The following is an 11,471-nucleotide window of genomic DNA, read 5'->3' on the forward strand; positions in this document are numbered from 1 at the left end:
CAAAGGGCTGGAGTTACTACAGAGACAGGAAAACCCCTTCCATGGCGGTGGTAAGTACAATGCTACGCTTTGCTACTGGAGCACTTGTAGAGTAGACATGCGCTCAGGGTTTCTTGCAGTAACTTTTGCTATGGGGAAGCTGTTTCCTGTTCTAAATAGAACATTGTCTGCTACGCTAACAGAGGCTAAGACAGAAGGAAAGTCACCTCCCTCAGTGACGTTAGCTACATTGACAGAAGCACTCTAGTTAGCGTAATGAGTTTCTCCAGCCTCAGTGATCTCAACTGAGGCTTGGTCAACATTTGAAAGTTATATTGATAGAGCTACATCGGTCAGGGGTATGAAAAAAAAGAACATATCCCTGACCAACACAGCTATTCTGACAAAATCCCTGTATAGACCCAGCTACCTCAGTGGAAGAGTACTTTTGTCGGGAAAGCTAACATCAGAGAGGTCTACAGTTAAAAATTAGGGCTGTCGATTAATCGCAGTTAACTCACATGATTAACTAAAAAAAAATGAATCGCAATTAACTGCACATTTAAACAATACAATCCCAATTAAAATTTATTAAATATTTTTGGACGTTTTTCTACATTTTAAAATATATAGACTTCAATTACAATACAGAATACAAAGTGTACAGTGCTCACTTTATATTATTTTTTATTACAAATATTTGCACTGTAAAAATGATAAAACAAAAGAAATCATATTTTTCAATTCACCTCATACAAGTACTGTAGTGCAATCTTTGTTGTGAAAGTGAAACTTACAAATGTAGATTTTTTTTGTTACATAACTGCATTTGAAAACAAAATAATGTAAACCTTAGAGCCTACAAGTCCAATCAGACCTACTTCTCGTTCAGCCAACTGCTAAGACAAACAAGTTTGTTTACATTTACAGGAGATAATGCTGCCCACTTCTTATTTACAATGTCACCTGAAAGTGAGAACAGACGTTCTCATGGCACTTTTGTAGCCAACATTGCAAGGTAGTTACATGCCACATATGCTAAACATTCGTATGCCCCTTCATGCCTGGTTCTTTTAGTCACATGCTTCCACTGACCACTTTCCTCACCCAGTCTCCCCTCAGAATTCCCAGTCCTGCTTCCATCTGCAAGGCTGAGCTTTTCCCTTCAGATACCTCATGTCTTTGCTCCATAATCTGCTCAAACCCCTTCCTAAACTCAACCAGACTTTCCACCTGCATCTCCAAACCTCGGATCTTTTCCTCCATCAGCTCTATCAGATGGCATTTCATGCTGACAAAACTCTTACCAGGGCAACAAAGGTGTGACAAGATTATGACTATCAACAGATGGCTTAGGCAGTGGTGCTATAAGGAGCGCTTTGGGATGTACGGCCACTGGGAGGCATTCATGGGCAGAGGACAGTTCTCTCGGGATGGACTTCATCTGAGTAGGGAAGGAAATAGACTTCTAGGATGGAGGCTGGCACAACTGATTAAGAGAGCTTTAAACTAGGAATTTGGGGGAGATGGTTGGGAGATGTCCAGGTCATCTCCATGCTGGATTTTAGCATTGAGAGGGAAGGAAACGAAGTAAGAAAGGATACAGCCATGGGTAGGAGAATGGCTATAAGGAGGAAGGGCAGTGTGGATACCAGTCCAATAGGTTATACTGGCTGTAGAATGACTGTGCCTAATAGGGTACAGAATGTGAGCGAGGCCAAACAGCAAAAATTAAGAGATTTGTACACCAGTGCGAGGAGCCTAGGTAACAAAATGGAGGAACTAGAGCTACTGGTGCAGGACGTGAAAACAGATATTATAGGGATAACAGAAACAGGGTGGAACAGTAGTCATGACTGGACTACAGGTATTGAAGGGTATGTGCTGCTTAGGAAAGACCGAAATAAAGGCAAAGGTGGTGGAGTAGCATTGTATATCAATGATGAGGTAGAATGTAAATAAATAAGAAGTGATGGAATGGATAAGACACAGTCCGTCTGGGCAAAAATTACCCTGGGGAAGAAAACTATTAGAGCCTCCCCTGGGATAGTGCTTGGGGTGTGCTATAGACCGCCGGGATCTAATTTGGATATGGATAGAGCCCTTTTTAATGTTTTTAATAAAGTAAATACTAATGGAAACTGCGTGATCATGGGAGACTTTAACTTCCCAGATACAGACTGGAGGACGAGTGCTAGTAATAATAATAGGGCTCAGATGCGATAGCTGATGGATTCCTTCATCAAGTAGTTGCTGAACCGACTAGAGGGGATGCCATTTTAGATTTGGTTTTGGTGAGTAGTGAGGACCTCATAGAAGAAATGGTTGTAGGGGATAATCTTGGTTCAAGTGATCATGACCTAATTCAGTTCAAACTGAACGGAAGGATTAACAAAAATAAATCTGCAACTAGGGTTTTTGATTTCAAAAGGGCTGACTTTCAAAAATTAAGGAAATTAGTTAGGGAAGTGGATTGGACTGAAGAATTTATGGATCTAAAGGCAGGCCTGGGATTACTTTAAATCAAAGCTGCAGAAGCTATCAGAAGCCTGCATCCCAAGAAAGGGGAAAAAATTCATAGGCAGGAGTTGTAGACCAAGCTGGATGAACAAGCATCTCAGAGAGGTGATTAAGAAAAAGCAGAAAGCATACAGGGAGTGGAAGATGGGAGGGATCAGCAAGGAAAGCTACCTTATTGAGGTCAGAACATGTAGGGATAAATTGAGACAGGCTAAAAGTCAAGTAGAGTTGGACCTTGCAAAGGGAATTCAAACCAATAGTAAAAGGTTCTATAGCCATATAAATAAGAAGAAAACAAAGAAAGAAGAAGTGGGACCGCTAAACACTGAGGATGGAGTGGAGGTCAAGGATAATCTAGGCATGGCCCAATATCTAAACGAATACTTCGCCTCAGTCTTTAATAAGGCTAAAGAGGATCTTAGGGATAATGGTAGCATGACAAATGGGAATGAGGATATGGAGGTAGATATTACCATATCTGAGGTACAAGCGAAACTCAAACAGCTTAATGGGCAAACCATCCCGATGTGTAGAAAGAATAGTAAATATGGCAGGCGGCCAGCTTGGTTTAACAGTGAAATCCTTGCTGATCTTAAACACAAAAAAGAAGCTTAAAAGAAGTGGAAGATTGGACAAATGACCAGGGATGAGTATAAAAATATTGCTCGGGCATGCAGGAGTGAAATCAGGAAGGCCAAATCACACCTGGAGTTGCAGCTAGCAAGAGATGTTCACAGTAACAAGAAGGGTTTCTTCAGGTATGTTAGCAACAAGAAGAAAGTCAAGGAAAGTGTGGGCCCCTTACTGAATGAGGGAGGGAACCTAGTGACAGAGGATGTGGAAAAAGCTAATATACTCAATGCTTTTTTTGCCTCTGTCTTCACAAACAAGGTCAGCTCCCAGACTACTGAACTGGGCAGCACAGCATGGGGAGGAGGTGACCAGCCCTCTGTGGAGAAAGAAGTGGTTCAGGACTATTTAGAAAAGCTGGACATGCACAAGTCCATGGCCGGATGCGTTGCATCCAAGAGTGCTAAAGGAATTGGCGGATGTGATTGCAGAGCCATTGTCCATTATCTTTGAAAACTCATGGCAATCCGGGGAAGTCCCGGATGACTGGAAAAAGGCTAATTAGTGCCCATCTTTTAAAAAGGGAAGAAGGAGGATCCTGGTAACTACAGGCCAGTCAGCCTCACCTCGGTCCCCAGAAAAATCATGGAGCTGGTCCTCAAGGAATCAATTCTGAAGCACTTAGAGGAGAGGAAAGTGATCAGGAACAGTCAGCATGGATTCAACAAGGGCAAGTCATGCCTGACAAATCTAATTGCCTTCTATGATGAGATAACTGGTTCTGTGGATGAAGGGAAAGCAGTGGACGTGGTGTTCCTTGACTTTAGCAAAGCTTTTGACACTGTCTCCCACAGTATTCTTGTCAGCAAGTTAAAGAAGTATGGGCTGGATGAATGCACTATAAGGTGGGTAGAAAATTGGCTAGATTGTCGGGCTCAACGGGTAGTGATCAATGGCTCCATGTCTAGTTGGCAGCCAGTATCAAGCGGAGTGCCCCAAGGGTCAGTCCTGGGGCCGATTTTGTTCAATATCTTCATTAATGATCTGGAGGATGGTGTGGATTGCACCCTCAGCAAGTTTGCAGATGACACTAAACTGGGAGGAGTGGTAGATACGCTGGAGGGTAGGGATAGGATACAGAGGGACCTAGACAAATTGGAGGATTGCGCCAAAAGAAGTCTGATGAGGTTCAACAAGGACAAGTGCAGAGTCCTGCACTTAGGATGGAAGAATCCAATGCACCGCTACAGACTAGGGACCGAATGGCTAGGCAGCAGTTCTTCAGAAAAGGACCTAGGGGTTACAGTGGACGAGAAGCTGGATATGAGTCAACAGTGTGCCCTTGTAGCCAAGAAGGCCAATGGCATTTTGGGATGTATAAGTAGGGGCATTGCCAGCAGATCGAGGGACGTGATCGTTCCCCTCTATTCGACATTGATGAGGCCTCATCTGAAGTGCTGTGTCCAGTTTTGGGCCCCACACTACAAGAAGGATGTGGAAAAATTGGAGAGAGTCCAGCAGAGGGCAACAAAAATGATTAGGGGACTGGAACACATGACTTACGAGGAGAGGCTGAGGAAGCTGGGATTGTTTAGTCTACAGAAGAGAAGAATGAGGAGAGATTTGATAGCTGCTTTCAGCTACCTGAAAGGTGGTTCCAAAGAGGATGGATCTAGACTATTCTCAGTGGTAGCGGATGACAGGACAAGGAGTAATGGTCTCAAGTTGCAGTGGGGGAGATTTAGGTTGGATATTAGGAAAAACTTTTTCACTAGGAGGGTGGTGAAACACTGGAATGCATTACCTAGGGAGGTGGTAGAATCTCCTTCCTTGGAAGTTTTTAAGGTCAGGCTTGACAAAGCCCTGGCTGGGATGATTTGATTGGGGATTGGTCCTGCTTTGGGCAGGGGGTTGGACTAGATGACCTCCTGAGGTCCCTTCCAACCCTGATAATCTATGATTCTATGATTCTAATGGGACTAAATCGGGGGGCCCAGACAATCTTCATCCAAGAATATTAAAGGAATTGGCACCCGAAATTGCAAGCCCATTACCAAGAATTTTTAATGAATCTGTAAACTCAGGGGTTGTACCGTATGATTGGAGAATTGCTAACATAGTTCCTATTTTTAAGAAAGGGAAAAAAAGTGATCCGGGTAACTACAGGCCTGTTAGTTTGACATCTGTAGTATGCAAGGTCTTGGAAAAAATTTTGAAGGAGAAAGTAGTTAAGGACATTGAAGTCAATGGTAAATGGGACAAAATACAACATGGTTTTACAAAAGGTAGATCGTGTCAAACCAACCTGATCTCCTTCTTTGAGAAAGTAACAGATTTTTTAGACAAAGGAAACGCAGTGGATCTAATTTACCTAGATTTCAGTAAAGCGTTTGATATCGTGCCACATGGGGCATTATTAGATAAATTGGAAAAGATGGGGATCAATATGAAAATTGAAAGGTGGAAAAGGAATTGGTTAAAGGGGAGACTACAACGGGTCCTACTGAAAGGTGAACTGTCAGGCTGGAGGGCAGTTACTAGTGGAGTTCCTCAGGGATCGGTTTTGGGACCAATCTTATTTAATCTTTTTATTACTGACCTCGGCACAAAAAGTGGGAATGTGCTAATAAAGCTTGCGGATGATACAAAGCTGGGAGGTATTGCCAATTTAGAGAAGGACCGGGATATCATACAGGAGGATCTGGATGACCTTGTAAACTGGAGTAATAGTAATAGGATGAAATTTAATAGTGAGAAGTGTAAAGTCATGCATTTAGGGATTAATAACAAGAATTTTAGTTATAAAGCTGGGGACGCATCAATTAGAAGTAACGGAGGAGGAGAAGGACCTTGGAGTATTGGTTGATCATAGGATGCATCCGATGAAGTGAGCTGTAGCTCACGAAAGCTTATGCTCAAATAAATTTGTTAGTCTCTAAGGTGCCACAAGTACTCCTTTTCTTTTTGCGAATACAGACTAACATGGCTGCTACTCTGAAACCTGTCTTATGAAAGGAGACTGAAGGAGCTTGGCTTGTTTAGCCTAACTAAAAGAAGGTTGAGGGGAGATATGATTGCTCTCTATAAATATATCAGAGGGATAAATACCGGAGAGGGAGAGGAATTATTTAAGCTCAGTACCAATGTGGACACAAGAGCAAATGGATATAAACTGGTCATTGGGAAGTTTAGACTTGAAATTAGACAAAGGTTTCTAACCATCAGAGGAGGGAAGTTTTGGAATAGCCTTCCAAGGGAAGCAGTGGGGGCAAAAGATCTATCTGGCTTTAAGATTAAACTCGATAAGTTTATGGAGGAGATGGTATGATGGGATAACATGGTTTTGGTAATTAATTGATCTTTAAATATTCATGGTAAATAGGCCTAATGGCCTGTGATGGGATGTTAGATGGGGTGGGATCTGAGTTACCCAGGAAAGAATTTTCTGTAGTATCTGGCTGGTGAATCTTGCCCATATGCTCAGGGTTTAGCTGATCGCCATATTTGGGGTCGGGAAGGAATTTTCCTCCAGGGCAGATTGGAAGAGGCCCTGGAGGTTTTTTGCCTTCCTCTGTAGCATGGGGCATGGGTCTCTTGCTGGAGGATTCTCTGCTCCTTGAAGTCTTTAAACCACGATTTGAGGATTTCAATAGCTCAGACATAGGTGAGAGGTTTTTCGCAGGAGTGGGTGGGTGAGATTCTGTGGCCTGCGTTGTACAGGAGGTCGGACTAGATGATCATAATGGTTCCTTCTGACCTTAGTATCTATGAATCTGTGCTTCGGCCACCATTCCAGAGGACATGCTTCCATGCTGATGACGCTCATTAAAAAGATAATGCATTAATTAAAATTTGTGACTGCACTCCTTGGGCAGGGGGAGAATTGTATGTCTCCTATTTTGTTTTACCTACATTCTGCCATATATTTCATGTTATAGAAATCTCAGATGATGACCCAGGACATGTTGTTCATTTAAAGAATGCTTTCACTGCAGATTTGACAAAACGCAAAGAAGGTACCAAAGTGAGATTTCTAAAGATAGATACAGCACTTGACCCAAGGTTTAAGAATCTGAAGAGCCTTCCAAAATCTGAGAGGCACGATGTGTGGAGCATGCTTTCAGATGTCTTAAAAGAGCAACACTCCGATGTGGAAACTACAGAACCAAACCACCAAAAAAGAAAATCAACCTGCTGGTGGCATCTGACTCAGATGATGAAAATGAACATGCGTAGGTCCACGCTGCTTTGGATCATTATCGAGCAGAACCCATCATCAGGATGCACGCATGTCCTCTGGAATGGTGGTTGAAGCATGAAGGGATCTATGGCACGTAAATACCTGCAATGCTGGCTACTGAACGTCTGTTCTCACTTTCAGGTGACATTGTAAACAAGAAGTGGGCAGCATTATCTCCTGAAAATGTAAACAAACTTGTTTGTCTGAGCAATTGGCTGAACAAGAAGTAGGCCTGAGTGGACTTGTAGGCTCTAAAGTTTTACATTGTTTTATTTTTAAATGCATTTTTATGCATAATTCTAAATTTGTAAGTTCAACTTTCATGATAAAGAGATTGCACTACAGTACTTGTAATGTGAGAATTGAAAAATACTATTTCTTTTGTTTTTTTACAGTGCAAATATTTGTAATAAAAAATAAATTTGAAGTACGTTTTGTATTCTGGGTTGTAACTGAAATCAATATATTTGAAAATGTAGAAAACATCCAAAAATATTTAAATAAATCATATTCTATTATTAACAGCACGATTCATCACACGATTAATCACAACTAATTTTTGTAATCTCACGATTAAATTTTTAAATCATTTGACAGCCCTATTAAAGATCAAATCGATGGAATAAGCCCTTTCGTCTATGTTGCAAAACCCTACACTATGGTGCTATGACTGCAAAGCCATAGATGCGCCGCAGTAGCATGCATATGCTCAAAATTCGGGGAGCAGGTGTTCCTACCCCAGCAGAAAAACATCTTCTGTCAGCATACACTCCATCTATACTAGGTAACCATGCTGGAATAGCTCCATCAACATAGGCTCCATAGTGTAGACCTAGCCTGTTAGTGATTCAGTGTAACTTCTAGACAACTCGTGACTAGTGAAATACAAATACACATCACAGATTTTAGTCGTCCAGAGGGTTTTAACCCTGGTATGAAGCATTTAGTTTAAACACAACCAAGACATCAATTGGGTAAACAAGACATGGATATTTCACTAGGAGGGTGGTGAAGCACATTACCTAGAGAGGTGGTGGAATCTCCATCCTTAGAGGTTTTTAAGGCCCGGCTTGACAAAGCCTTGGCTGGGATGATTTAATTGGGGTTGGTCCTGCTTTGAGCAGGGGGTTGGACTAGATGACCTGAGATCTCTTCCAACCCTGATAGTCTATGATTCTATGACCCTGTTCAGGCAAGAGCTAAAACTACCAGTGACTGAAACAGGTTCCCCCATCTCCCTCTAACCTGCCACCATCATCGCACTGCCAAGGAGCAGGAGCCAGAGCCCTCGGGCCTGTGACAGGAAGGTACAATATAGTGCAGGTACAATAGAGGTTTGATCCCTGCTGGGGGTCCATGTTTCATAGCCCCCACTCTGCTCTTCCACTCCTGGGGGGACGGGGAAGGGGAAGTCTGCCCAGGTCTAGTGTGGAGGGTGGGGACACAGCTCCTCAGGCAGCCATGTGTCTCCTCCACATATCAGCCCCTAGGTCAGGGGTGGGCAAACAACGGCCTGTGGGCCACATCCAGCCCCCGGGACCTTCCTGCCTGACCCCTGAGCTCCCGGCCAGGGAGGCTACCCCCACCCTCTCCCCCACAGCCTTAGCTCACTGCACCGCCAGCGCTCTGGCCCGCTGCTCCTGGGCAGCGCGGGCGGTGTGTCTGGCTCCGGCGGGGCCTGAGCTCCTGCCGCTCTGAGCGGCAAGGTAAAGGGGCGGGGCTGTGAGCTCCGGCGGGCCACACAGTCACCAGACACGCTGCTCTGAGTGACATGGTAAGGGGGCCGGGGGGCTGGATAAGGGGCAGAGGTTCTGGGGGGGCGGTCAGGGGATGGAGAACAGGGGGGTGGATAGGCATGGGAGTCCCGGGGGACTGTCAGAGGGTGAGGGTGTGAATAGGGGTCGGGTCAGTCAGGGAACAGTGAGCAGAGGGGTTGGGGTCCTGGGGGGGCAGTTAGGGTGGGGGTCTCTTGAGGGGGCCATCAGGGGACAAGGACCAGGGGGGTTTGGATGGGTCAGGGATTCTGAGGGGGGCAGTCACGGGGCGGGAAGTGGGAGGGGGCGGATAGGGGGCGGGGCCAGGCTGTTTGGGGAGGCACAGCCTTGACTACCCAGCCCTCCATACAATTTTGCAACCCCGACGTGGCACTCAGGCCAAAAAGTTTGCCCACCCCTGTTCTATGATAAACGTCATTTTGCTACATATATAAGTTGGAGTTGGCATGGAGGTGACTTCTCCAGCTCAGCTTCACCACTGCGATGGCTGGATCTAGAGACGGAGAGGGAGTTCATTCAGGTGATTCACTCAAGGTGCTGTGACAGCCAGACGCCTGTTCTCTGGGTGGATTTCTCAGTGGTGCTTGTCAGAGACCAGATTTCACTTGTTACCCAGCACGGGGCGCTCAACCTGGCCAGGCAAGTATGCTCCCACTCACCATCACTGTCATGCAGATGTTTCTATTTTAGGGAGCGGGACATTTTATACCTTTTCTGATGGGCAAAGCTAATGTGGTCCAATGAGGAAGTGATCCGGACTCCTGGCAAAAACTTGGAATGTCCAGCCAGGATACGAGTTATGTCCCTTCTCATTGTCCAATGAGAAAACAAGGCCTCTTGCAACTTTGGAAAACTCCAGTGTCTTTGTGTAAAACACCTTGTGCCATCTCCACTTAGGTCAGACATGCTGGGCCATGCATTGAACATCTGCTGGCTCAGCTCCAGTCAGTAACCTATTTCTGCAAGTTACTTTCCGTGGGCCCCCTGCGGTATGCTCCTTTGGCCCACTGTGCATGACTCCATGCTCTTTCCATCTTAACTGTCTGCAGCAATCTCCAGCAATGTTCTGGAAGTTAGAATAAAGTCTCTATGGAAAGTCTCTTCCCCCTCCTGGATCGCTCTGTCCTTGGGTAGTAGTTCATTACAAAGCCATATAGAGTCATTTGATTCACTTGCTTGGTCCACCAGCAAGAGGAGAGAACAGTTAGTGAAATAACACAAGAGAGCTCTATGCACCTCCGTACCAGGACTTATTTCCTAAACCTCAGTGACAAGGTCAGTAGGATCACTTCACATGTGACACTCTCTGGGCACCTGCCAGTCACACAGTTCATCAGGCCTCATGGTCAGTTAGGCCTTCGAGAACACTTTGGTTCGTTCACTTTAAAGATTTACACTTCACATTAAGAAAAGGAGTACTTGTGGCACCTTAGAGACTAACAAATTTATTTGAGCATAAGCTTTCGTGAGCTACAGCATCCAATGAAGTGAGCTCACGAAAGCTTATGCTCAAATAAATTTGTTAGTCTCTAAGGTGCCACAAGTCCTCCTTTTCTTTTTGCGAATACAGACTAACACGGCTGCTACTCTTAAACATTTCACAATGGCTTCTCCACATGCCAACTGAATGGATCCGCTTCTTTAATATCAAATATAGTTATACAGACCTTTGTTAAAGATTTGTTATATATTTCATATTGATCATGTTTCTATTTAAAATAGACAGCATGAGCAGTTCCCGAGTCTTCTTCCAATCACACGGACCAGGCTGTCCCGCCCTGTCCCTCAGACCAATCCACGCTGAGATGGGACGGCAAATCCCACCTCTGGAGTGTCCTGGCTGGAGCTGATGGTTGTGGGGCAGAGGTGGGCAAACTACGGCCCGCAGGCCACATCCGGCCCGTGGGACCGTCATGCCCAGCCCCTGAGCTCCCGGTCGGGGCGGCTAGCCCCGGCCCCTCCCCTGCTGTCCCTCCTCCCCCGCAGCTTCAGCACGCCGCCTGCGCTCTGGCCCACCACTCCTGCCGGGAAGCCCGGGGGCATGGCTGCGAGCTCTTGCCGCTTTGAGGAGCTTGGTAAGGGGGCAGTCAGGGGACAGGGAGCAGGAAGGTGGAGGTTCGTGGGGGGCGGTCAGGGGACTGGGAACAGCGGGGTGGGGGGGTTGGATAGGTGTGGGAGTCCTGGGGGGGCCTGTCAGGGGCCAGGGGTGTGGATAGGCATTGGGGCACTCAGGGCACAGGGAGCAGGGGGTGATTGCATAGGGGGTAGGGTCCCGGGGGGGTGGTTAGAGACTGGGGGCCCCGGGAGGGAGCGGTCAGGGGACAAGGAGCAGGGGGGCTTCTTGGATGGGTCAGGGGTTCTGAGGGGGGTGGGAAGTGGGAGGGGGC

Source organism: Natator depressus, chromosome 6 (assembly GCF_965152275.1).
Source record: "Natator depressus isolate rNatDep1 chromosome 6, rNatDep2.hap1, whole genome shotgun sequence".
NCBI lineage: Eukaryota > Metazoa > Chordata > Testudines > Cheloniidae > Natator > Natator depressus.